The sequence below is a fragment of the Lissotriton vulgaris genome, chromosome 1_1, assembly GCF_964263255.1.
Source record: "Lissotriton vulgaris chromosome 1_1, aLisVul1.2, whole genome shotgun sequence".
NCBI lineage: Eukaryota > Metazoa > Chordata > Amphibia > Caudata > Salamandridae > Lissotriton > Lissotriton vulgaris.
In genome coordinates this window covers 220766036-220792333 of record NC_141685.1, presented here as the reverse complement: position 1 = coordinate 220792333, position 26298 = coordinate 220766036, and the positions used below count along the sequence as shown (strand labels likewise).

Here is a 26298-nt window from a genome sequence, read left to right as displayed (position 1 = left end):
AATAATTGTTGTTTTGGCTTTCAACCTAGAAGAGCTTCGTGAATTACTTGAGAAGTAATATGTTGTTGCTCTGATATCAGTTTTGCTCGGTACACTGTCTGCAGAGTGTGTGCTGGGGGCTCCAGGGATAACTCGACACAGTGTTGTTGTGAGGTCTGATCTTCGCACCTCCATAGACATAACACACATGCTGCTGCCAAGGTCTGGCTCTAGGCGGGTTTTATATTGTTGTGCTGAACACATGCGTAATACACTTGATGGTGCTTCGCATGCAGAGAGCTGGTGGAAGATGATGTGATCCTCTGCCACTGAGATTTTGAGGTATGGGCCTGCCCTGCTAAAACCCAAATGAGACCTTCATAGAAATAAAATACTATGCTAAATAGGGAGGGTGAGAATTAGGTGTTTTTAATTCCTATTCATTTCAGCATCTTAGTATGCTGTCACCATTCGCCTTTTATGGACTAGTAACTATGCTGATAACTTTGTTGCTTATAATATGTTTGCTAGTATTGTATAAGATACTGCATTTGAGAACCCTTCATTAGTAAATATTTCAAATATGTACGTGTCCTCATTTACTCCACGTTCTGGTTTAAAATGATCATATAGCAAAAGAGTGTTCATGTGTTGCACGATTCCTGAGGTAATCTAAGTTCATGTTCTGGTTTGTCTAAGCATTGGGAGTTTGTTATGACCAATGAGACACCATAGCTAGGTCGGTAAGGGGATTTTGGGTACTGAGGTGAGTTTTGGGCCATCCTAATTCACCGAGGTTCCAGGTCTCTATGCACAGTTCTGTAGGAGAACGGAATTCCCGCTACAGGTTGTGCCCTGATCCCATTACCCATCATATTACCACCAGTATCAGAGTGGGGCTCTGATACTCTGATCCCATTACACATCCTATAACCACTATCACCATAATTGTGTTCTGATACTCCGATGCTCTGACCCCATTACATACGCTATAACAGCAGCACCAGAGTGGTGTTCTGAAACTCTGATCCCATTAAAAATCCTATAGCCACCACCAGCAATGTTACACTCTGGTACTCTGATCTCTGATCCTATTATCTATCCTATACCCACCATAACCACAATGGTGTTCTGATACTATGATCCCATTACACATCCTATACCCACCACAACCAGAGTTCTGGTCTCATCCCTGATCCCATTACACAACCTGTACACACCACCACCAGAGTTAGAGTTCTTGAACACAGTTATAGAACAACCTTCTTAGGAAAATGTTAATAAATCACCTCTTATCAGTTCCATTACCCTTTTCCTGCACAGTATATCAAAACTGCCCTCCAGGACTGTGGGAGTACAGTCTCTAATTCAAATTCTACAACTGCTGCCATCCAAGATGGAAACCTGGTCCCGCTAATCATTCATACTATTTATTTTTGCCACTAAGACACGTCATCTCCTCTTCAATAGAGCCATTAAAACTAGAGAGTACATTTCCTCTATCCACAAAGAGTTCCATATTTGCAACCTGATTAGCTTAATTTGTCCTTCTTACAAACAGAACACCCAAAGTTTCAGGTTCAGCATGTTATATCACCCACCTGCAACAGGAGCCTAATTTGTAACAGAATAGGTCCAGGGCCCAAAATTTTGCTCAGAAGCCCACATCTGGCACAATGGAAAGTCATAGTCCTTAATACCTAGGTTGTGTAGTCTTGATTCCACCTCATGCCACTTTCATCCACCATCAAATACTCCCTGCTTCCTTATCTCACAGATTCTTTTCATCCTTGCTTGCTGACGGTTCTGAAAAATGAGTGTTTGTGGGCCCCACCTCAACCACCAGCTCCAACCAAGCACTGTTGGCAACAAAAAGGAGTCCTGTTGATGGTTCACACAGTCCTCCTCAAATCCTTGCAGTTGTCAACAACCAACAATAACTTTGCACCTTCCCTATGCACATAAAAGGATCTGCTGTGAATCTGGTTTTCATAAAGAAACTGCATACTAATTTCTAGCTATCAAAATTTGCATTGGTCAGACCACTTCTTAATTTCATTCAAAAAGTTAATCTTATTACACTTAGTACTTTCTAGAACTGAAACAGAACGTGTATAACCTGCAACCATCAAACACATTGAGAACACGCAAAGATAAAGCAAGTCGCTTCAGCTTTAATGGGTAACACATGAAAACACAGGCATGCAACGTGCACACACACTATTTGATCTCAGTGGCTGTGCAATCTGTGTCTTTCTGTGATTTCTGTTTCTGTGTGTTCTGTTTATTTCCCAAGCTGTGGCAGAGCTGGTTTAACTCCCTAAGCTTGTAGTCTCGGTGACATGAAGCACTGCAACCTCATGAAATAAAACATATAGCTCACACTTAGAAGGCTTGAGAAAAGGCAGGCTGTGCTAAGAGCTGCTGACAAAAATATGTTTTTGAATTCTTGCAAGCTTGTATTTGCACATTAAAACAACCCTCCTGTCTTTTCAAGTGTTTGTTTTCTTTACTTAAAGCAGAGGTGCCAGAATCCCACTTTTAGTGTGGGACACTGCTCCTCATTCTAGAAACTCCGATTATAACAATATGTTACTAATAGAACTTGTGCCTTCCTCTTCAGTGAGGACGGCATTATTCAAAACTTCCTGTGTGCCAGCGCAGGTTTGGTATGTTTGTATCCGGGGAAGGTGACAGTTTTGTTGACAGGAACAGAGTCTGGGGGGGGAGACAGCTTTGCATAAAAGCATCAGTGGGATTGGGTACCGGGTTGGTGTTGCTTTACCTCTCAGCTGGATGCCTTCAGCTATTCCTGGACTGTCATCTGTGTTAGATCTTCGACGCAGAGAGATTCTTCTGGAAATTAGAAAGACAGACCTAGATGACTTAAAATGATAAACATCGAGCTGCAAGTGTAAAGCACAGAGACCTTTACAGGTTTCTCAGAAGGCATAGTGTAAAAGCCCAAAGGTAGTGGTGGACAGTAGAATAGTACATTAATAAATACATCTTGGTAATGAAGCTCTCCAGAACTCTTGTCATGAAACTGCAGTGTGTACTTTTCTCTTGATTGGAAAACGGAATCAAGACTATTGGAGATTGATGGAAGAACAGTGTTCATTCAGGTAGCTTTGGAAGGGTAACATTTACTGCAGTACCGCCTCCCCATCATCGACCTGGACGTTATACCTTTACCAAGGAGCAGGGTTCGGGAAGGTGTGAAATGAAAATCAACATGCAAGAAGAAGACAAGACAGGTAGAGACATGAAGACGGCATGACTTTTTTCAAAAGTATTTCTATTATTTTTATTCAAATGAGTGTGCAATAGAAGGCAGTAGAATACCAATTATATAGCCCCATACATTATTGCAAATAAAGATATGGTATCTTTCCTCAGAGTTCTCTTGCCCATTACTTATGGAGGTTCAGTACTTTCTGCTCTAGTTTACCCCTTTTTTTGTAAAGCACAAACTAGACCAAAGGATATCAGGTCTCAGAGCGCTTTACATGAGCACCAGTTTTGTAACAGAGGGACACATTTATTTTTGTCAGACACGGGGACATTAAGTGATTTGCCCAGAATCACAGCACGTTGAGCGTTGTTGCCGAGACTCAAACTCGGGTCCCCAGCTTTGAGGTTGACCGCTCTAGCCATAAGGCTACATCCTCTCCCCGTCCACCTCCTCCTTGTGCATTTGATTTAGCTAATAGCTCTTGCAGAGTTTTCAAGGTCCCCATATCTTTTCTTCTGGGGGCACCCCTTGGCCTCATATACAACTTTCTCAGTTCCAGACAATAACCCTTGTTTTCTTTCCACTGGTGCAGCATGGGGGTGATTTGGCATCCCACAATCTGTTCTCAATATGTCTCACCACCAGCAGTCCCACACTGTGTAGTAATTCCTGATACTTAGGAGGTGCTTCCTCATTTCACGCGCCTTGTATAATTAGCTTTGCATTTTTGATTCTTTCTCCTACAAGTTGCGTCAAACATTTGGTTAGTCCCTCTGTTGGGACTGAAAAGTCCCTCTCATGGTAGTGGACATGCACCAATAACCTAATAACCTCAGCTGAATTCTCATAACGGTTTTTGATCATGGCCGAACAAGGATCATGCATGTGCGACATGGCATAGGCCTGCCTCATGGATTGCACCTTGCTTTGTTGCCCTGGTTAGGCCCAAGTAACAGAGCCACACATTTTTCTTACATTGTCCGAATTTCGCACAAAAATATTTCTACTCTGACCTTTCGCACATATTTGCAAGTGCGACAATGTTGTATCAGTTTCTCTGAAACTACTTTGTTTACATATCTAGCTTCGCATTACATTATCACGATGCTTCGCATACCATGTACAAGGCCTTTTAAGCACTATGTACAAATGACGTTCTATCTTCATTCACAGGGCGACAGGGCTATCTACATATTCATAATATTGGTAATCTATACATATATTGAAGGCTGCTTTCTATTATAAATGAAGAGCATCCCAAAAAAGTAGAAGAGGTGGCACTTCAGCTGACACAGAGGGTCCATTCATGCTGAGACTCCACCACTCAGTGGTCTGACGTCTTGTGAGGGGTGTCCAGTTCATGACTACGAGCGGCACCTACATTCTCTCCTTCCAGGTAATAGGGTTGGATCGTCCCTTGGGGGATTCTTGGTTTCACATCTATAGACACTCTACATACACGCAAAGGAGGGCTTGCATAGTAGGAGTATGCCTGATTACAGCCTTGTTTATATGCCTGCATATATATACTGTTTTAGCACTAAATGTAGAACTGTATCTACTATTTACTCTTTTGGTGCTTGTAATCAATTTCATCTGCTTCTGTCAACTGATTATTGCAGCACATGAATTTTATACAAGAATAAAATGTGTTAAATAAATATTTTGAAAACTTCCCACTGTGTAATCTGCATATCACAAGTAAGCACAGGTGACTGAGCCAAAGGTTCTGATACATTTCCATTGTAGTGTAGTACCTATTTTCCCAATAGGCTCTGCGCATTGGAATAACATAAACAGCAGTGTAGATATACGACTGAGGTCATCTAGGTCTCTACTGACTATGTTAAACTTAATTTAGGTTTGCGCCAGCTAGCTCAGAGGTCACTGGAAACTTCCTTGAACGAAAAGGGAGGGATGAACTTCCCTGGCTCAGACAAGAAGGGATTCAGTTTCCGACAACCGCATAAACATGACAACTTTGCTCCCTCAGAATAAGAGTGTATCTCTAGAGTCGTGTGAAAACAATAGGCAGCTATTTCACTCAGTCAGCAGTGCATACTTAGAATCACCAGAATGCAGAGAAATAGAGAGACGGGCGTTTTCAATAAAAGGTGTTATTTATTGAGCAGTATTCTTCCTCATGCAAGAGAAATGAATTGCCACAATTGCAATACTTAAAGTAAAGTAAAGTGCGTACAGTAAAAGTAGTATTATGAAATAATACTGTAAAAGCATTGATATGGTTTCTTAGCCATACGATACTTTAAAATGGATAAAATATATACATACACAAATATATTGACTAACGTACTCAACTGGTGCTTCTAACTAAGCCTACCCCGGTGTACCTGACCTAAGCCTAATACATGGGAAGGGATGAATAAGTAGCAGTTTAAGTTGAGTTGGTTAAGATTGTTTTGCCAAGAATCTGCATCAAGAATTCTCTCAAGGGTTTAGTCAGCTCCGTACCTTGGTAATAGAGTGTGGGAGGTCTGGTATCTCTTTCCTCAGGACTCGATATCCCAGCCACCTGCAAGAGTAGGCTGGAAACACCGGAGCTGGATTTTCTCTGCTGGAGAAAAAGATAGCGTCTCTCTCAGTGTGTCAAGCAGGAGGGGCGGCTTCCGTGGGCTCTTGTATCAGCTGGGCTCTCGGGCAAGTAGATGGCCGCTCTGCTACAAACCACCGTGTGTTTGCTTAAGGCAACTGTTGGTATTTTATACCTGGAAGGTGCCCGGTTTGACGTAAGGTTGGACATAAGACGTCAATAAGAACTAACAGTTCTTTCTGGACTTCAGGAGTTCTTGTTCAAATCAAAACAAAAGCAGGGGGGATTTTCCCGGGCTGCTGGAGGCTTGGTTTGTTTAAAGAATGCTTTGTGCTTTCTAGGAGTCGATGGGAGTAGCCGTGTTGTGCTTTGGACTGCATGGGCTATTACTGAATATGGATCTGAGTCTTATGCCTTTATTGGGGATATTATTGATTATAACCTCACAAGGGTATAAATCGGGAATATTGAATTAGAGTCCTAGATATAAACACAACACCATGTTCCCTGAGGGGTCAGGGTTGTCATGTTCAGTGGTTGTCAGAATCCATTCGCTCCCTGTAGAGTTAGGGGGGCTTATGGTGGCAATGTTAGCTAGCTGGTGTCTACGCCATCATGCCCTGCGGGGTGGTTGAAATCAGTCTGGGCACCTCATCCAAAGTTTATGTTGTCCAACAAGCACTCCGGTCCTATAAATTAGTGGGAACTACACGACATGGCACCACCAACGTTGGTTTGGTTCTTATTTAATAGTCTATCTGAGTAATTCAGTTATGCTATTCTCAGAGACCCATACTCACCTTCAAACCAGAGACGTCAGTGGTGAAAAGGGAAATCCTATATAAACAAAAAGGAGGAGTATCACCACAGGACTGGGAGGTGGCCCTAATGGAGATGGGGAAATTTATGAAGACTAAAGGAGAATTGTTCCTTGTTTTAATAAACCCCTCACTCACCAACCTGGTTGGTGACATGCTTCAACATTGGGGCCCACCCGGATTGCCGAGTGCCATCCGGGTGTGCTGCGACACCTGAATTACAGTGGAGCTGGTAATTTTTTTTGTGTGTGGGGGGATTTATAGAAACAGAAAAAAGTGTTTTAAAAATTGACAGAGTATACCTTCAATAAAACTTTATTCTGAAGGTACTGGACAATAATAAAAACAAAGTGTAAGATATTAAAGAAGGTTACAATGGTCGACTATATCTATGTGGAGTAAAAAGAAGGGTCTACATGTTTCAACCTCTGAGCGGGATTGTCAGGTTTTCGTCAGGACCATATAAACCTGGGCGGTCTGCGCACGCTAAGGCGCACCCAACCCTAGGCTAAGTGAAAAATATTATTTGAATGTAAAATCAGTCAAAAATGGTCTGACTCTCAAAAATTTGGAGTCAGTAAAAACCTGTGGAAGGAAACAACAAAAGAAACAAACAATTTATTACATGCCTGTTACGTGGTTTCACTGTTTGAGGTGCTTCATGCTTTCCCCATGGTTCTAGTGCAAATATTGGTACGCTAATTAGCTGGTACTGAGATGTGGCATAAATCTAGTATTAGACACAATAGTGATTCAGAATGCAAAATACACTGTGTATTGTAGGCACACGCAAACACTATCAATGCACTCGTGTAAATACTATTGTAATATGATAACGCCATTCGTAATTCCTCATGCAGTGGAGGACGCTCAAAAAAAGTGGTTGTGAGCTCGTATTAAAAACTGATCAAAGCTAAGAGTGAAAGCAACGCTTAGGAGCATATGAAAGGAGAAGCGCTTACTCAAGATCGAGTGAGTAATGCTTCATAGAAAATCGGGGACAGGCTGCAATCAAGAATCTGTCTGAATAAAGCACAAGTGGAAATCAATCAGCATGGTGGTAGATTTCGACTAGCGAGCAAAAAAACACCCCAACAGGGGTTGTTGTAGCCTCGCAAACTGTACTCACTGCGACCTGGAAGGGAAATGGCAGTTGTGCCTAGAAGCTGCCCGCCGACTCCTCGAGGATGAAGCCGAGCCGGATAGGCGTGTAGTTAAAGAACAGCTGGCTTCCGGGTGTGGGCGTGGCTCGAAGTGGCACGTGTTGGGCGTCACGCTGAAAGGCGTGACGTATGATGACGCGGTTACTAAGGCAACGTGGGGATACTATCAATACATGCCGATTAGCAAAGTGCACGTTCATGTTAAAGGCACTGCTTACAGGTTAAAGGAACCTGTATGGTAAAGGGAAAGCAAAAAATAGGAGAGTGTGGAGGCAGGCAAGCAAGCAGCTATAGATGTTGCTGGGGAATGGTGGTAGTGCCAGAAAGGATTATGTCCCAAAACACTTAAACAACGAAAAGCTCCGTGGTAAAGAGCTGTAGGGAAACAAAGTCTGGGTATGAAAAGATAGTTTTATTGCATAGTGCAGTAATAGGGTAAAGGGAGCATTGTTGGTTAACTTTAAATGCACAAGGTGTTACTTCTGAAGAACAGTGTTCCACGGGATATTGTCATTAAGCCCAGTTTTGTTCGTAGAGAGTCTATACACCCAACGTTGTTCTTTTTCAAAGAGACGTTGCTGAATTCTGGGAATTCCGCCTCAGCTGAGTAGATATACCCAATGCAGTTGGCTGTTGGTTATTCTAGCATGTAGGATAACGTTTTCCTACATTGTGCAAAACTCTATCTCAATAAATGAATGCAATAAACGTTCTTTTCCCTTCACACAATGCCCGTAAATGGAGAAGTGAGGGTGGCATTGAAAAACAAGTATACACTCCAGATATTAAAGAAAATTGCATAGATGCAGTTACTTTGAAGCTACTACAATATGATCTGGTTGTGGTTGCGGAACACGAAGCATTCAGAACATAGGTATTCTATTCTTGGGTTACATTTCGGGCTGCGGAGGCTCGCACCAACTTGTTTCAGTCTTAGATCTAAGATACAACACTAGAGGAATAATTTCCATATCTTGACATAGAAATTCTGTTAACTTACCAAGAACACATAAATTAGCTTAAAGATGCCCTCCCCCATTCTGTAGAAAATGTGAGACTCGGTCTGCTCTGTAAAGAAGTCGCAACTTGACTGGTCCGAGCAGCTTATACACTCCATCCTAATATTGCTAATTGAGATGCAGCAGAAATAGCAACACCGTACAGAGATCTAGTAATAACTTACAGAAATCTATCACAGATCATTATAGGAACACTCACAATTGACCCTGCATGAACTGCTCAGGCTACACAACCACAATTGGCTAACACGAGTATCAGCCCGCAAACACTGAATGCCATAAAGGATCAAGTTCCACTAGTCAGGAGCAAATTCTGTTCTTGATAGCACAGAAAACAAGTCAGCTTAAGGCAGTTTTTCCTTCATAATCGCCTGCAGGAAAAACTCAGAATTTTAACAATTTGCTTGCCATTGGGGATGGCTCCCCCGGTGGAAGATTGTCATGGGGCACAGTCTTTGCTAGCATATATACTGGAACTCATGGAACCCCCTTCACTGACTGTCTTACCTGATGTATTCAAACAGCTTATGAATGAGTACGAGGCAGCGCCTGCACTGGACTAAGTGATGAAACTGATGGACAATCTTGCTTCAGTATCCACTATTGTGTTGAGTATCATAAAAGGGGAGGCAGAAGGTTTAGCAATATGCTCAAACCTGAGGGAGTTTACTCCTGCTCAGCAGGAGCGGAAATTGACTAAAATTATCGAAGAAACCTATGCTAAGCTAGAAATGTGGGATCCAGAGCTGGATTAACCACAGGTTAAGAGTCATTCTGAAATGGTTAACTCTAAGCAAGCACCCGATTATTCCAAGAAGCAAAGAAATAATCAACAAAGAAGTAAACAAAAAGACGCACAATCACGGGGTGGGCCTACAAACGTAATAAAAATTTGAAAGATCTCATGGGACATTCTAGATTGCCATCCAAACTGCCCTTCATACAGAAAACTATATGCGTTAGTCATTCCATCACAGGCAACCATAAAAGTGCCCAATGTAAAGTGTGTGAGGGTGGCATTATTACAGATAAATACACTTACAACCACAAGGAAATTAAACTCAGAACTTTCACTAATTGCAAAACGGACAACGTCATATATTTATTGCTATGTCCATGCAATAAAGGATATGTCGGTGAGACCTCGCGGCAGTTCTCTGTTCACTTGACAGAACATAGTTCAGGAATCAAGACTAACAAACAGCTGGCACCCCTAGTTAAACACTATCAGGAAATGAACCATCGCGAAACCGAAATTAGATGGCTAATTCTGGAGAAAATTGAAATTAAAAACACCCGAGAAGCTGAATCAATTCGAAAACAAAGGGAGGTGTTTTGGATATTTTCTTTAGTCATGCACATGATTGGGCTCAATTCTGAGATCCTATAGGATCAGACCAGCCGTTATAACATTTGATATGTGACCTTCGGTTCATTTTTTCTACCACTCTATAGTCCACTTCTAATATATAGTTAATATTAACCCTGGGCATAATACTACACTACGCTGACAGAGCATGCAAAGTTTGTGCTTAATCGCGTAGCATAGCAGCTAAATGAACAATATCCTCAGATGCTTTGAAAAAGCAATTTTACATGCCTAAAAGCATATAACCAATTCACAAAAGTAAACTTTTTCAAAGAAAACATTAGACAATGAGAGAGCTGATGATTTTGGGGTCCCCCCTAACCTAGGGGGAGGACCAAGCAGATGCCTTGAACACAAAGAGCATAAACAAAAAGCACATTTTGTTGAACTTCAGTGGTGGTCACATCCTCTCAGGACCACCCCAAGCACAGTTATTGGCAAAAAAACAATCCCAACCAAAATCCCTGCAAAGCATTATGGGACAGGATTAGCAGTGGGCAGTGAATATTATAGTATCCAATATCAAAATAATTCTACAAAGAGCTGCAGTTCACCTAGTCGTTACTTGATGTCCCTCACCAGTCAAATGGAAAGCATTGAAATTATTCTTACATCAAGCTACAGTTCCACTAGTCGTTACTAGATGTCCCTCACGAGTCAAATGCAAAACCATTAAAACCCTTTCATCAAGCATTTGCATTTGACTCGTGAGGGACATCTAGTAACCACCAGATGAACTGCAGCTCTTAGTAGAATTATTTTAGTATTGGATACTATATAATATTCACTGCCCACTGCTAATCTCATCCCATGATGCTTTGCAGGGCCTTTGGTTGGGAATGTTTTTTTGCCAATAATTGAGCTTGGGGTTGTCCTAAGAGGATGGGACAACCACCAAATCGTTCAATAAGATGTGCTGTTTTGTTTTCAAGGCATCTGTTTGGTACTCCCCTAGGTTATGGAGGATCCCAAAATCATCACCTTTCTCACTGCTTGCTAATTTTTAAGTTTCACTTTTGTGAAAGTACTATATGCTCTTTAGCATATAAAGATAGAAAATACTTATTTTATCATAACGAGCACTGTGCAGGACGCAATTTGCAATTATTTTGCAATTTTTTCACAGTTCAAACAAGTACACAGTGTCATCAGCTACGCTACGCGTACTACGTGAAGTTCAAAGTATACTACGTGTAGCTACGTGTAGTGCTGCTACGCAAACTACGCACAGGGTTTGTTTATATACATCTATCTATATTAGAATAATCTTTATAAATATGGCCACTATAGCTGATACAAGTATCTCTCAGCGAGATTCACCATATGCCCTCATACATAGAGTTCATATATGCATACACCGCCATAAACCATGTACGCCTTTATTTCTTTTTCGTTTTTGGCGATCTCCTTTTTATTATCGTCCTTTGGGGAATCTGCCTATAAAGAAAATAAAAATACATCTGCATGGTTTCCTCTTATTGCTTTTCACCCGATCCAATATGGCTAACGAGGTATTTCGTTTCAGAGCTGAGAATCTGTTTTCTATTTCTATCATCTTGGTCACATGACCGCACTGGACTCAAATTTAAAGATGTCAGGTAAGCGCAACAGTTTTCCCCGGCTGTCTACCTACTTCTGCATAGGTACGCCGGGACCTACATCACTGAAAGAGCTGCTTGTAATATCCATATAGGCAGAATGGTAAGCTTTATCTGCAGCTGTCGGGTATTATATAGCGGGGATACAGTCTCCATTGACGCTTTGCGAGTTTCGTTCGCATTATTTAAATGTGTGAAACATCATGCACGGAGATCAGGTTGTTTTTATCTTGTTGCCCTTTCTGTTTTAAATATGTTAGGTACCCGTTTTCATTATATTAGGGTTTATAATCATGTTAACACGCACTCTTCTTTAAACATTAATGAGTCAACACCGGAAAAAGGCATACAAGGAAGGGGTAACGGAAACCTAATTGAAACCATAGTGGATTCCACTTTTAATCGCTTAAAAAGTCTAATGGACAAACAATTTAATGTTGTTTTTAAACGTCTCAATAGATTGGAAAGCCTAGTGAAGAAGGAGGATGCCAAGAGAAAAGGGACTACTATCATTGATCAAGCTAGGGGTGATAGGCTCCTAAAGGACTTGGAAGCTATTAACAAAGGAATCACAGGGGGGAGTGGTACTCGTACATTGCTTGATAACAATAATGTTTGCGAAAAATGTAATGGCAAAACTAATAGTTTACCAGTCAATACTGTGTCTAGTACTGGGGCCAGTATGCTGCCATTGCAAAAAGCGCCTGAAGTAAATAGGCCCCCTAGTGACCATTCACCCCCGATAGTATCCCCGGGTACAGTTCCTGCGCCGGCCCGGGCAAAACCCGTTTTAGATTTAAGCAACAGGCTTATTACTGTCTCGCAGGTCAAAAAACATGCGAAGGATGTCCTTCATCTACCCCTAGAGGCATGCCCTTATGCAATAATTCTAACTGGTGTACCCCCCCTTACAGATGATCAAAATGAGTCTTGGGACCAGCTTAAAAATAAATGCATTGATTGGTTGTGCAAGTATAAGGGGGCGGGGCGGGAGATTGCCAACGATATTTTGATGGCGCGTAGGGAAGGATGGGTAGGATCCTACACTAAAAACATCATGGGAGACTCTATAGTCGTGAATCTGAGGTACCCTTCACTGGTGAAAGGGTTACTGAAAGTTGCGTCTGATCAGTTTAATGGTCCCACAAATATCACCCTAGTATCGTTGGGCTTTTTCTACAGACCTCAACAGAGAGGACATAACCCAGCCACTCCACTATACTCAACATATAATAGATTTACAGTTTTATCTGACCTTGAGAGGCAGGATTGACCACCAAACAGACCTTTGAATATTGTAGCAGGGCAAGTGGGATTATTGTTGAATTGTTCGGCTATCGCCGAACCTAGGTTGATAGATACTCCCAATGAAATTTGCTTGGTAAAATCATTAGCAACTTGTCCCGTTATTTTTGATCCACGGCCTTTAGATCAAAATCTAAATATAATTAGCTGGAACATCGCAGGCTTAAAAGCTAAATTGAATATAATGGAGTGGATTGATTTGGTAAGTCAATTTGATATCCTAATGTTCCAAGAAACATGCAGCCTGATTCATGAAGTAAAATTGTGCCCGCAATCGCTGCGAAAATGCAAATGCGGGCGCAATTTCCGTAATCAGCATTCAACAACAAAATAGCGAATTCGCAAACACATATTTGCGAATCCGCTAAAATATTCGCAGAATCCCGGCAGGTGAGCATTAGCGATTCGGAAATAGCGACACACCACGGATTCAGCGAAAATAATTGCGAAATCGCAATTTAATCGCAATCGGTATTCAAGAAAAATCGCTATTAGCGAAAAACCCAAAAATCGCTATTTGCACCGCGCAAAATAAGGACAACTCAAAGCAGGTGGTAACCATGAAAGCCATGGATTTTTTTTTTCAAAAAACCGTTGTCCTATCACCAACAGGTACTGGCCTGACCAATCACACATAAGGACCATCATCAGCAGCAGCATTAGGAGACCCACAATGCCAGGAATGTACATGGTGGTGAGGCGTCGCAGGCTACAGCGATTAGCACGGAGGAGACGCAGGATCCAGGACAGGATATTCCGCCAGCGGGTCACCTTGCTGGGCCAAACCAGAGAGCAGATATATGCGAAATACAGGCTGAATGGGGAAATGATAATGCAGCTAATACAGGACCTTGACCCCCTGATGCAGCACCCAACAAGCCGTACCAATGCTGTGCCTACACATGTGCAGGTATTGTGTAGCCTGCACCTCCTGGCCTCCGGGAGTTTCCAGGGGATAGTAGCGGCTGCTGGGGGGATATCCCAGCCCACCATGTCACGCTGCCTCCACACTTTTGTTGACGCCATGCTCACCCAGCTACACCGTCACATCAAATTCCCCGCCAGCCAACAGGAATTGGACATGACCAAGCTACAATTCTACAATGTAGCCCATTTTCCAAATGTGCTCGGATGTATAGACTGTACCCACGTCGCCATCTGCCCACCAGCTGGCATGGAGTATATGTTCCGCAATAGAAAGTCCTACCACTCCCTCAACATCCAGATGGTCTGCAATGCTAAGACATACATCACTGACATTGTTGCACAGTACCCAGGGAGTACCCATGACTCATGAGAGTTTGGGGAAGGACACCTACTTGGTAAGTACACTTTGATTGAAATGTCACATTGCAAAGATGTAACAGCGCAGCACAGGCAATCACCATCTGCTCCTCTCATTCAGGTGACAGTGGCTACGCCCTCCGTGAATACCTCTTGACCCCATACCTCAACCCTGCTACACCCCAGCAACGGCGCTACAATATTGCACACATACGGACAAGAAATTGCATAGAAAGGACATTTGGCCTGCTCAAGAGCAGGTTCCGCATACTGCACAAGACAGGTGGGGCCATGTATTACAGTCCTGAAAAGTGCTGCCGCATTGTGGCTGTCTGCGCAATACTACATAACATTGCAACCAAGCGCCGGATACCTGTTGACATCTCTGGCAGTGAATCTGAGGGGGACAACCGGCCACCTGCACATGCGCGCCATGCACATGGGGAGAACCCAGCAGAAGGGCACAGACGTCGCAACCACATCACAGTGAACAGTTTCTAGTACAACCACTTCCATCACCCCACAAATCAACAATGCATGCAAAATGTAATGATAACACAACGCTAATGTGTGTAGCAAAATAAATGTATTTGTTAAATTCACAAAAATAAAAATAAGGTTCCTGTCCAAATAAGTCCAACAAACAGTATTACGCCATACTGCTGTGCTTCACTACATGGCAGGCTTAACCTCAGCCTGTGCCATTGATTAACTGCAGTTCTCTAGGAGCGCCTAGTGCGCGCTCCGCCATAGCGCCTCTGAGGGGCATCCTCCTCCGGGGCTTCAGGCAATGGGGGGGCATGGTGCTGCTGGTGTGTGGTGGGGCCTGTGAGGCAGATTGAGAGCTGACGCTGGACGCCCCCTCACTCGCATCATCACCCCCCACAACAGATGGAATAGCTGGAGGGTGAAGAGCAATGACGGCCGTGGTGAGGGTCTCCAGCACCCTTGTCATGTCCTCGCTGCACTGTATGATTTGGTGCTGCTGGGTCAGGGAGCGCCGCGCCAACAGAGATGTAGCATTCGCTGACACGTAACTTGCCCTGCTGTTAGTGTCAAGCCGGGTCATTAGTTGGCGGTGGCGCCGGCGTGTTACACTGCGCTCTCTCGACATAGCCGCGGTGTTGGCCTCCAAGGCTGCAGCCATGCGGGCCAGTCCTTCTCCCACACCTGCCATGTCTGCCCTCATGCCTTCCATGTGGCCTGCAACAGAGGCCACATTGCGCCCTATCATGTGCAGTTGCAGCTGTAAAGCTCCCTGCTGCTGAGCGTGGCGCTGGTGAATGCGGAGCATGCGTCTCTCGACGCTGAGCCGCGCCAGTCCATGAGCATTGGCCCGCCTGCTAGGTGCTGTGGAGTGCCGGCGTGACCTGCCACGCCTGCCCTGCTGGCCTGAGTGTGAGGCTGGCCGCTGTGTGGACACTGGCGCAGCCCCGGATGTAGAGGCAACAACTGCTGGGGGTATGACCGCCGGTGTTGCAGGTGCCCCAGACGCAGGGGGTGTGACTGCTGGTGTGGCTGTTGTAGTAGTTGCAGGGGGCACAGGAGTGACTGCCCTGGCTGCGGCTCTGGGAGGAGCAGCGGTGGCAGGAGGCACAATGGGGGCTGGCCTGCCAGCGGATGTGGGTGCTGCACCAGTTGCAGGGGGGACGCTGCAGGTGGTACTTGCTGCTGGTGTAGATGCAGCAGCAGGGGCTGGTGCCTGGGTTGGTGTTGGCACCTCCACCTCCGGGACGCCCTCATCCATCTCCAGCCTATCGCTGTCGCTGGTATCGCCACCTGTGGGGGTAAGTGGTGGATCATTAGTTGCATGTATCTGGCAGACGTGCAGTTGCTACATGCATGCTGGGTGACATTCCCTGAATGGCAGTGGCTTTGTGTGCTTTGGGACCTGTCTGGCTGCATTGTGGTACTACAACATTGTGGCCAGACTACATCTCTCACAATGCTTCAGGACATTCCTTGATGTGCAACTATGGCATGCCTATGGGACATTGCGGGAGCCTATTTGGTCATGGACATCCATAGGGGGCAGGGTCGCAGTCGCATGCCACTTACCTTGGGTGTCTTGGGTGGTGCGGGATGAGTCCAGTGTTGTAAAACCGACACAGGCCTCCTTCTCCAGGGTGTTCTCGACCTGCTCCTCCATGGGAGTGTTGGGTGGTACAGTTGGTCCTCCTCCTCCAGTGCCCGAGGACTCCCCAAGCGCACCGCCACCTTCTCCTTGGCACGGCCTCGGAGGTCGTACCACAGCTTTTTTAATTCCTCCAGGGACCTGGCTGCCACTCCCACGGAGTTCACAGCCGAGGCTATCCCCTGCCATATGCGCCGCTTCTCCTGTTCAGGGACCCTCCGAGAATTTGCGCCAAACAGTCTGTCATGGTTGGCCACAACCCCCTCAATGAGGTGTTCCAGCTCCTGCTCAGAGAATTTCAATTTTCTCTTGCGCCCAGACGAGCTGCTGGTGCCAGGTGCAGGTTCCTCAGCCATGGTACCAGGGTTGTGGATCAGTGTAATTTTCCAGTTAGCTGCAGCTCTCCAAAATGCTCCCTCTCTCTCTGCCTCAATGTGGAAAATGGTGGTGGGAACCGGCAGCTTCCTGGTTGTGATGTCATCACTGGGCTCGAAATGCGACTTCCCGTTTTCCCGATCTCGCGAGTTTGCGATCTCGCAAATAGCGATATCGCAAATAGCGATATCGCTATTTGCGAGCTCGCAGTCCAGGCGCGGGTAGCCGGAAATAGCGATTATTCTGCGATTATCGGTCATCGCTAACGGAATTTGCGATTGCGTGCGAATCGCTATTTTTTATCGCAATTCTTCATGAATTCGGATTTGCGATTTCTGAATAGCGATTCGCTTTTTTTCGCTATTTCAGAATCGCAAATGCCGATTTTCATGAATATGGCGGATGGTGCACTAGAGACCTGCTGCTTGATTGGTTTGTCTGTTATAACAACATTGTATCTAGTCCTGAATCTGGCCGACCAAGTGGGGGATTATCTATATGGATAAAGATTACTGCAGACAGCAATATAAAACCCATAAAGACGAATGATGGGAATTTCCAGGCTCTGATTTATACGCGGGGAATTACACTGTGTTTAATACATTTTCATAATAACAATTTTACATCACTGCCTAATAAGAATTTTAACAATTTATTTGATTTTATTGATAATCTGATAGATGAGGAAAGGTATGGCAAATTAGACGGAATTTGTCTGGGGGGGGGGATTTTAATGCCCGCTTGAATAAGAGAACAGATAAATCTGCTGTTATATCTGCCCGGATAATCCCGTGTAGAAGAGGGGAGGAACTGTCTAGTTATTTATCTACCAGTGACCTGGTTAATGTAATAGAAAAAGTAGGATGCGAATCAGATAAATGTGTTTTGCCTACCTATAGAGGTCGCGGCTGTTCAACTATCATAGATTATGTTTTTATTTCTTCCTGCCTTGGGAATTTCTTAGTCAAGGCTGAAGTATTAGGCACAAGTTACAGCAACCATAATCCAATTTTAACAACTATTAGATTTCTCAATAAATTAAAAAAACGAGAGGAAATAGGGGCGAAGAACCTGGAGGCATCTACAGACAAACTGAAAGTGATCTGGAAGGGCATAGACAACAAAGCCTTACTTGCCCGCACCATAAAATCCTATCCGTCGTTAGCGGAAACGTGTTTGTCTAATACATGCTCAGGAGTAGAGATAGTCCAGGCTTTTTCTGAGTTATGTGCTGGTATCAAATATGAGATCTCTAAACCTGCTATGAGTCAGGGCAAGAACCCTTGATGGTTTGATGGTACTTGTTCCCGGGCCAATAGGGCTCTTCGCGACGCATTAGACTGCGAACCAAGGGACATGACATTAGTCAGATTATTGAGGGAACGTTATAAGAAAGCAACCAAATTACATGCAGAGGAGGTATTAAAGGAATGGTGGGACTCCCTTGCCTGCACAGCCGCTCTCAAAGACGTAACTGGGTTTTGGAAAGAGGTTAAATCAAAGCGGGCTATGGGACAGAACATTACTCCCCTAAACTGTAACATACCTAGTAAGGCATGGGAGGAACACTTTTCAAGAATATATACAGCCCATATAACAAGCACTGATAGCTACCCCCAGTTACTAATGTTACAATATCATTAGCTGAGGTAGAGGATGCTATACATGAAAGCGCAGGGTAGAAAGCCCCAGGCTCAGATGGTTTGTCAATTGATCTCATTAAATCTGAAACTAATTTTTGGTCCCCTCTTTTATGTAACGTTTTTAATAACTTGACCAACACACCAACTCCAAAAATCTGATCAACGAGTATAATTGTGCTCATTTTTAAGAAAGGGGACAGATCCAACCCTAGTTGGTATTGCCCAATATACTTGATTGATAATACTCTAAAGACCTTGGGCAGGGTTGTTTTTAATAGGATCAGGAATTGGGCAGAGGACAAGCACATTTTAAATTGTTGTCAGTTGGGTTTTAGGAGTAGTGTTGGAACTGTTGCACTGTGCCTAAATTTGAGTCTTATATTAGGAAAATATACTGTTGCTAAAAAAGTACCTTTATATTTGGGTTTTATGGTCTTAACTTCAGCGCTTGATTTTGTCAATCATTCACGTCTATGGGAGATTCTTTTAAATTATGGGTTGGACATTGCACTTGTACACTTTTTGGCGTATTTGCACAGAGATCAACAATGAAGGAGAGGTTTCTAGGGACATCCTAATTGGCAGAGGGGTGAGACAAGGGTGCGTTTTAGCTCCCTTGCTTTTTATTCCTTATATTAATAAATTAAATAACACCCTGTCTGAATTAGCATGGGATGTGCCAAAAATTAATGGTCAATTTTACCCCGTACTTTTATATGCGAATGATGCGGTCCTAATGGGCCGCACAACAAAAGCACTACGCACTTTAATCTCATGTTTTGTATCCTTCATGGCGGATTTGGGACTTTGCACTAATTTAAAAAAATCTTACATAATGTCTTGTGGGCCAAAAAAGTACCATATTAAGCACATAATGTCCGGAAGCGATCTTTTAAAAAGCACCAGCACTTTTCCTTATTTGGGTTTAGTTTTTTCTGAATCAGGATCATGGCGTTCGCATATAGCTCAAGGTAGAAATAAACTTGGCAAGGCAATTAATTCCATCATCAGCCTGCGACAGCCCAAGAGGGCTGAAGTGGTGATGCCAATATTACAGATCTATAAAACCCAATGCCTGCCCACGCCGACTTATGGCGCCGAAGTATGGGGGCATGTAAATTGTAATGGAATACAAATGGAGGAAAATAGATTCTGTAGAAAGATTTTAGGGGCTCAAATTTCATCACCTACCTACATATGCCATAAAGAACTAAATTTACATTATGTGGAGGATTTTATTAAATCACGACCTGCTCTATTTTGGCTAAAGATATGGCGAAATCCAGCTGCGATTTTAACACAAGAAATTATCACAGACTGCCCTAAATGTGATGGAGGCAAAGGAATACCCTGGCTTAGAGCAGTGCAGAATAGTTTAGCCAGCGTTCAGCTAGAATATACCTTTCATATTCCTTTAACTGCAGACGGTATAAACTTAAAGGTAGTGAGAGGGGCACTATATGATTTATATCGAGTAGAAAGAGGAAACAATGAGTTTTGTAAATCTTCAATTATTAGATATATTTCCATCCAGAGGTCATTAAGTAACAATTATTATATGCCACAGGACTATCTTAAGAAAAATATTGGAAGATGGAATAGGAGTTTGCTTTATCGCCTCAGGGATAACAGCATAAAATACTGAATCTGTTTCCCGATTGGTTTTAATAGTAACCTGGAGGAGCCATTCTGCCCATGTGGCACTGGTTGTAAACAAACAATGTTACATTTTCTTTTTTCCTGTACATTTTATGTAAGATATACAAAACAATATACCTTTGCATACCAGGAAATATTGCAGCTGGGTTGTGATGACATGATTTTTCAAGTGAGTTCATTTCTGCGAGCAGTGGTACGTTCACGAGCTTCCATGAATGCACCTTAAACCATGTTATACATTTGTAATTACTCCTCGATATGGATCTAGCACATATGTGATAGCTTATTTTGCACTTCGTCTGATGTTTACAATTGCTTATTTGCACTTAGTCCAAAGTTTACAAATTTGCGATCTTTGCACAATATGCTGCTAGATTCTCTGTACTTATTGAAGGTTTAAATTTGCGTTTATCTGCACTTTATTGCTACGCCTTGCACATTGGTTTTATGCTATTTATTCTTCTTGTATTTTTATGTTGATGAATGTATGTTATATGTAATGCATGTATATGTATATTGGCAGTGATGATTTGTACTTTTATGGATATTTTATATCCGAATAAAGACCATTTGACTTTGACTTGACTAATTCATTTTTTGAATATAACTTTTGCGCATTTTACAGATAGTGTATTGTGAAATGCATTCACATTAGTCCTACCGATGAGCGTGAGTTTGACATTCAAACACTCGTTGTTATCCATTTTTCAGCTTCTGGATGCTTTCCATAGAACATAGAGGACAGGCTGCTCGTCCATTCAACAGACATTAATCTCAAACAGGTACTTCGCCTGTCTTTTTCTTTTTTGTTTCAACACCAAAATAGGTGTGTTTGTATGGTCTGGAACCTTCGGTCCACTAGCTTGGATCTAAATATCCGATATGTTCTGGCTTCTTTTTCAACTGCAGAGCAAGACTCTTTTTAGTTACGAGGTCAGAACATAACAAGATAGAATAACCTCAGCAAGGCGGTATGCGGTATAAAATACACAGGTATTCAGTGTTTCTAGTATCTCTTTAAACTGCAACATCTAAATTCAGTGAAAATAAGTTATAGGAGGTTGTTCATAATTTTTTTGGCAAAATTGATATTGTTTCAGGTGTGCTAAGAAGACTCCCAATTTTTTCAAATGACGCTCCAAAATACAGTCTGGCTTTAACTCTTATCGTGCTCTTCATGCACAGATTTGTGCTGTTTACATGGTAAACCCCCCCTTTTCAATCTACTATGAATTGGAAACAACGATCGTAAGTAATTTTTGCCATAGCTTTGCCGCATTGCCCATGTACCTACTCTGTTGTACATAATTTTTTCAGAACTTCATACTAGGGAAGCCTCCTTTCTGGTATGGCAAAAATCGATCTGGGGGTCTCTGGTTGGCAATGGTATTCACCTTTATCCAAATAGGGACCCTTACTTCTAAGTCAGGATAAGGGGATTACACTCCTTAATGACCCCTGCTCGCCCCATTGGTAGCTTGGCCCGAGCAGACAGTCTTATCTCAGAGGCAGTGTGTTAAGCATTTGTGAATATGCACAGTAATACAGTGAAAACACTACAGATGGACACAACCGAGGTTTTATAAAAAATAAGTATTCTTTATATAGACTTAAACACAAGACCACAAGCGACAAAAATCCACAATACTACACTTAAATTACTTAAAAGATTATTAAAGTTGCTTAGTTCAAGTTGCTGGTAGATGCGACAAAGTTCTCAACGAAGTACCTGGATACGTAACCCAAAGAAAACAAAAGGCGCGCAAAAGGGGAGATGCGTCGGTTCCGTGATCTGGGGGAGATGATGCGTCGTGCCTCAATGCTTGCGCAGAGTAGGGGATGCGTCATGCTTCTTACCGGTGCGGAGGTCATGCGTGCCCGTTGCAGTGCACAAGATGGCGCCTTGATGCAATGCGATGATCCGGCTGCGATGCGAGAAAATGGCGCTCTTGATGCGGCGATGCAATGACTATGCGATGATGCCCTGGCAGCCTTGTGACGACTCTGTACTTTGGAGCCACGACAGGCCCTGTGACACGCTTCTCCAGTGATGCAATGGCGACTCTCACAATGGCGTTACGCTTCTCTGGTGATGTGACAGCAGGCAGCTTTGAAGAACAAACGCTTCCAGGGAGATGCGGCAAACGTTTGCTTCTCCGGCGATGCAATGATTTCAGCTGCAGCGGCGACACGTTTCTTCTCGATGCATCGCGCTTCCAGCTCCCAGCAGCACGCAAGTGACTGGAGTCAGAATTCCCAGCAAGGAAATTCAGTGTGGAGCTGGAGGTGAAGTCTTTCGTCCGTGAGACTTCAGCAGGAGGCAAGCACAGTTCAAGCCCTTGGAGAATATTCTGTAGATGAAAGTCCTTACAAAGTTCCTTCTCCTTTCCCTTGTCAATGAAGCAACCATTGCAGGCCAACTCAGCACACAACACACTGGCAGAGGGGCAGTCCAAACTCCTGCAGCTTCCTTGGTTCTTCTCCTTGGCAGAAAGGTTTCTTGTCCAGAAGTGATCCAATTTCTTGGGAGCAGGGTCCCAATATTTATACCCCAAAATCCTTTGTTCTCTGAAGGCAGAGAGGCCTCTGACTAGTCCAAACCAGTTCCTGAGTACTGTGTTTACATGACTCTCATCTTCCTTTCACTGTGCAGGGAAGAGACATCAGCCGCCCCACAGGAGGTGGAGCCAGCACATGGGAGGGAAGATACAGCTCTGGAGCACTCTGTTGACATGAATCCTCCTTTCGTTTCACAGTGCAGGGCAGATACATCAGAGAAGCCATAGGAGGTGGAGCCAGCATTGTAGAAGGAAGGCCCAGCCCTGTTCAGGTCCCAGGTGCACTCCTCCCTCCCAACTAGATGCAGATCTCTCTATTCACCACTGGGCTGCCCCAGCCTGTCTCCCGGAATTTCCCAGCCTTGTCACTCACACACCCAGACAAGGAATACACAACTCAGCAGAGGCAGGCTCAAATGGTTAGGCAAGCAAATACCTGCTTTCTAAAAGTGGTATTTGCAAACACAGAATATTAAAATAAACTTTACTAAAATATGTATTTTATTATTCTGAGTTCAGACATACTAAATTCGAATTTCTACCATGTTCCCCGAGTCAGTTAGGGTTAGAAGAATGTAATAATCTAACTGTCCATTCTAACCTATGAGAACAGGTAGCCATCAATAGTGAAAAACAAAAATGGCTGTAATTCACTATTAGGACATGCTACACACATCAGTGCATGTCCTACCTTATACTTACAATGCACCCTGCCCTTGGGCCTACCATAGGGGCGTCTAATATGAAGCCAAGGGAAGGTTTAGGGACTGGCAAGTGGGTGCACTTGGCCATGCCAACATGGCATTGCTAGACTGCACACCAGCCATGCAATAGCAGGCCTGAGACACACTTTACAAGCTGCTTCTGTGGTTGGCACAACCAGTGCTGCAAGCCCACCTGCAGCATTTGATTTACAAGCCCTGGGCACACATGGTGCACTGTACTAGGGGCTGACAGTAAATCAAATAACCCAATCATGGAAAAATCAATTAGTACATCAATTTAACATAGGGAGCACTTGCACTGTGGCACTGATTAGCAGTGGCACAGTGCCTAAAGCATAAATCCATCAAAAACATATAAAAAACAGAGGAGACAATCCGTCAAAAATGGAAGGGAGACTCACGCCAATGATGTCAGGTCTAACACCTATTCTGTTGTACATAATCTTTTCAGAACTTCATGCTAGGGAAGCCTCCTTTCTCTCCTCGTATGGCCAAAATCACAAATACTCTGGTAAGGGGTTCTATACTTTATTTTTGTTTAGTTATATGTGACAAGCTGAAAAAACTGTTTATGATGAATCTATATATGTCCACACACATTTGTATGTGAGACATGCTTGTATATATGTAATGTGTTTTTGTATCTTTATCTGTATGAAATATGTAGGCTCTTTTTTATTATTATAAGGATGTAAAACTTTAACTGTTAGAGTTTTGTGTATAAATTATAATTTATGAATTATGGTTGCAGTTCACAATAGTGACACCAATGTATATATTATTGTTCATGTATAAAATACATTACTATCATTACAGAGTACAATATTCGGTGGTGGAACTCCTGATGAAGACAGTGGTCTGTCAAAACGTGCGTAGAGCCAAACCTGAAAACCACCTCAAATATCAATTGTTTACTTTGTTTTTGCTACATCAATAGTGATTTAAACTGTAAACCTTATATTGATCATATACATCAATATGACTAATGGTATGGACTGTAGTATGAATGTATGATGAATGAGTGTAGTCAGAATATTGTACCTGTGCTAGTCTGAGTATGATCTTATTTATAGATGTTATATTTATCTAACCATGTATGAAGTTTAAATAAAGTATTTTCATAATATCGGTGTCACTATTGCTTAATTTTTTGATATGTTTTGAGACCGTCATTCTTTGAAGTTGCCCTAGATTATTCACACAGCGCAGCAGATGTCCCAATAGCTCGCCGGAACCTGATGTATTATCTGTCAAGTAGCTCCAAGCACTTCGCAGAGGCAGTATCGATGCTAGTCCCAATCGCCCTCCAACCAGTGTCACCGCTTCTAGGAGCAAAGAACACCAGCCAAAGGGAAAAGGGGAAGTGGAAGAAAGAAGAGACACCTTGAATACGGCTGCTACCCACACTGCCTGCTGGACGCTTATTGGCTTCGGTCCTCTGCCCAGTAGGAATGCCTAATACACAGAAGGGGAAGAAAGTAAACAACAACCCACCTTTTCTTACATCACTCTATGTGAAATAATAAAGCTTATCCTACCAGTGGTGTTCAAGGCAATTGCAACTCTTCATGTATAATGTATGAATGTTTAGCAGGGAGCTAGGTAAGGAGAGCTACATTACTTGTAAATCTAATTTTCTATGGACTCCTTGTATCTGCTATTCTTTTTATTATGTACCTGAAAGACCTCCTACTCTTGACTTGAAAGTGTTCTTCACAATTATCCAATAGTTCACATTGTAGCTATATGCAGTCTCTTGGTCCTTGGTATCCTTCAAGGCGCGCAAAAAGGTACAGGGTAAGGAACAGGGGGGAATAGGTAAAAAATAGGTAAAGCGCAAGAAGGTTAAGTTCTATTGGCCAAGTACGCTGCTGGAATGGGCTACGCTGCTGTTTAATTAGAGTTTTCTCTCTGTGCTGCCTTTTGCATTAGTTCAGCTTCTAAACATGAAGCGCTATATCTTCAGTCGCTGCTCAGGTTAATGAGTTCACTTACTGGCTGTAGCGCTATTCCTGCTGCTGCTTCTCAGGAGCTCAAGTTCTGCTTTCTGAAATGCTGCACGGAGTCTTCTATGAGCTCCTAGCGTAAAGAGTTCACTTACTGCTCCTTTGCCCAACCGTCACCACAGCTGTTTCTTCCTCGAGGCTCCGGAGCACGGACCTCGTACCAGATGGAATAACTGGAAAGCAGTTTCAACTGCTCAAACTTGAAGGCGAGGAAGCCTTCGTGACAAGACAGGGCAAATACTTTGAATTCGGACCCTGCAACTCCCGTCTGAATTATAAACGCGGAGCTGCAAAATCCAACTGCTGCTTCTCTGATTTCCTTCGTTGAAGTGCGCAGATACTTACTCGCACTCTTCCCATATACACTAGCCTGCACTACCCCACTGAGAAACAGAGAGCCACCGCGGCGGCCATCTTAGGAGGGGGATGATTTACAGAAAACAAAGGGGCGCTATTTACAAGATTGCTAAAGTCTATTTTACATGTGGCAGGGAAACCAAACGTTTATCCGATTGGTTTTAAATGTTGCACGTGTCCTCTTTAATAGCTTGGGAACACCTATAGTGGCAATGCTAAGGTTCCTGACAGTACCCCCTCTCAAGGACCGATTCATCGGTTCTGGTTTGAGTGGTGTCTGTGTGTGAAATCTCTTAATCAATTGTGGTGCATGAATGTGAGCAACTGGTTCCCAAGATCACTCTTCTGGGCCATACCCTTTCCAGTCCACCAAATAATGTAGTTTCCCTTTCTTATATTTGGAATCTAGAATGTCTTTGACTTCATACTCAGACTGGCCCTGAATGTCTAGAGGTTCCGGAGGTTTACTCAACCGCATTTGTGGCTTAACCTTTTTCAATAAGGACACATGAAAAACTGG

General features: G+C 43.3%; 1 long non-coding RNA gene across 1 annotated transcript in view; it reads right to left on the bottom strand.

Annotated features, from left to right (window-relative positions):
* LOC147740934 (uncharacterized) overlaps nucleotides 1-2841 on the bottom strand; it is a 305323-nt gene extending 302482 nt beyond the window's left edge. The window contains exon 1 of the long non-coding RNA XR_015299437.1: nucleotides 2765-2841. This is a non-coding gene — a long non-coding RNA (uncharacterized LOC147740934). The remainder of the gene's footprint in view (nucleotides 1-2764) is intronic.
* Between the last annotated feature and the right edge of the window lie 23457 nt (nucleotides 2842-26298).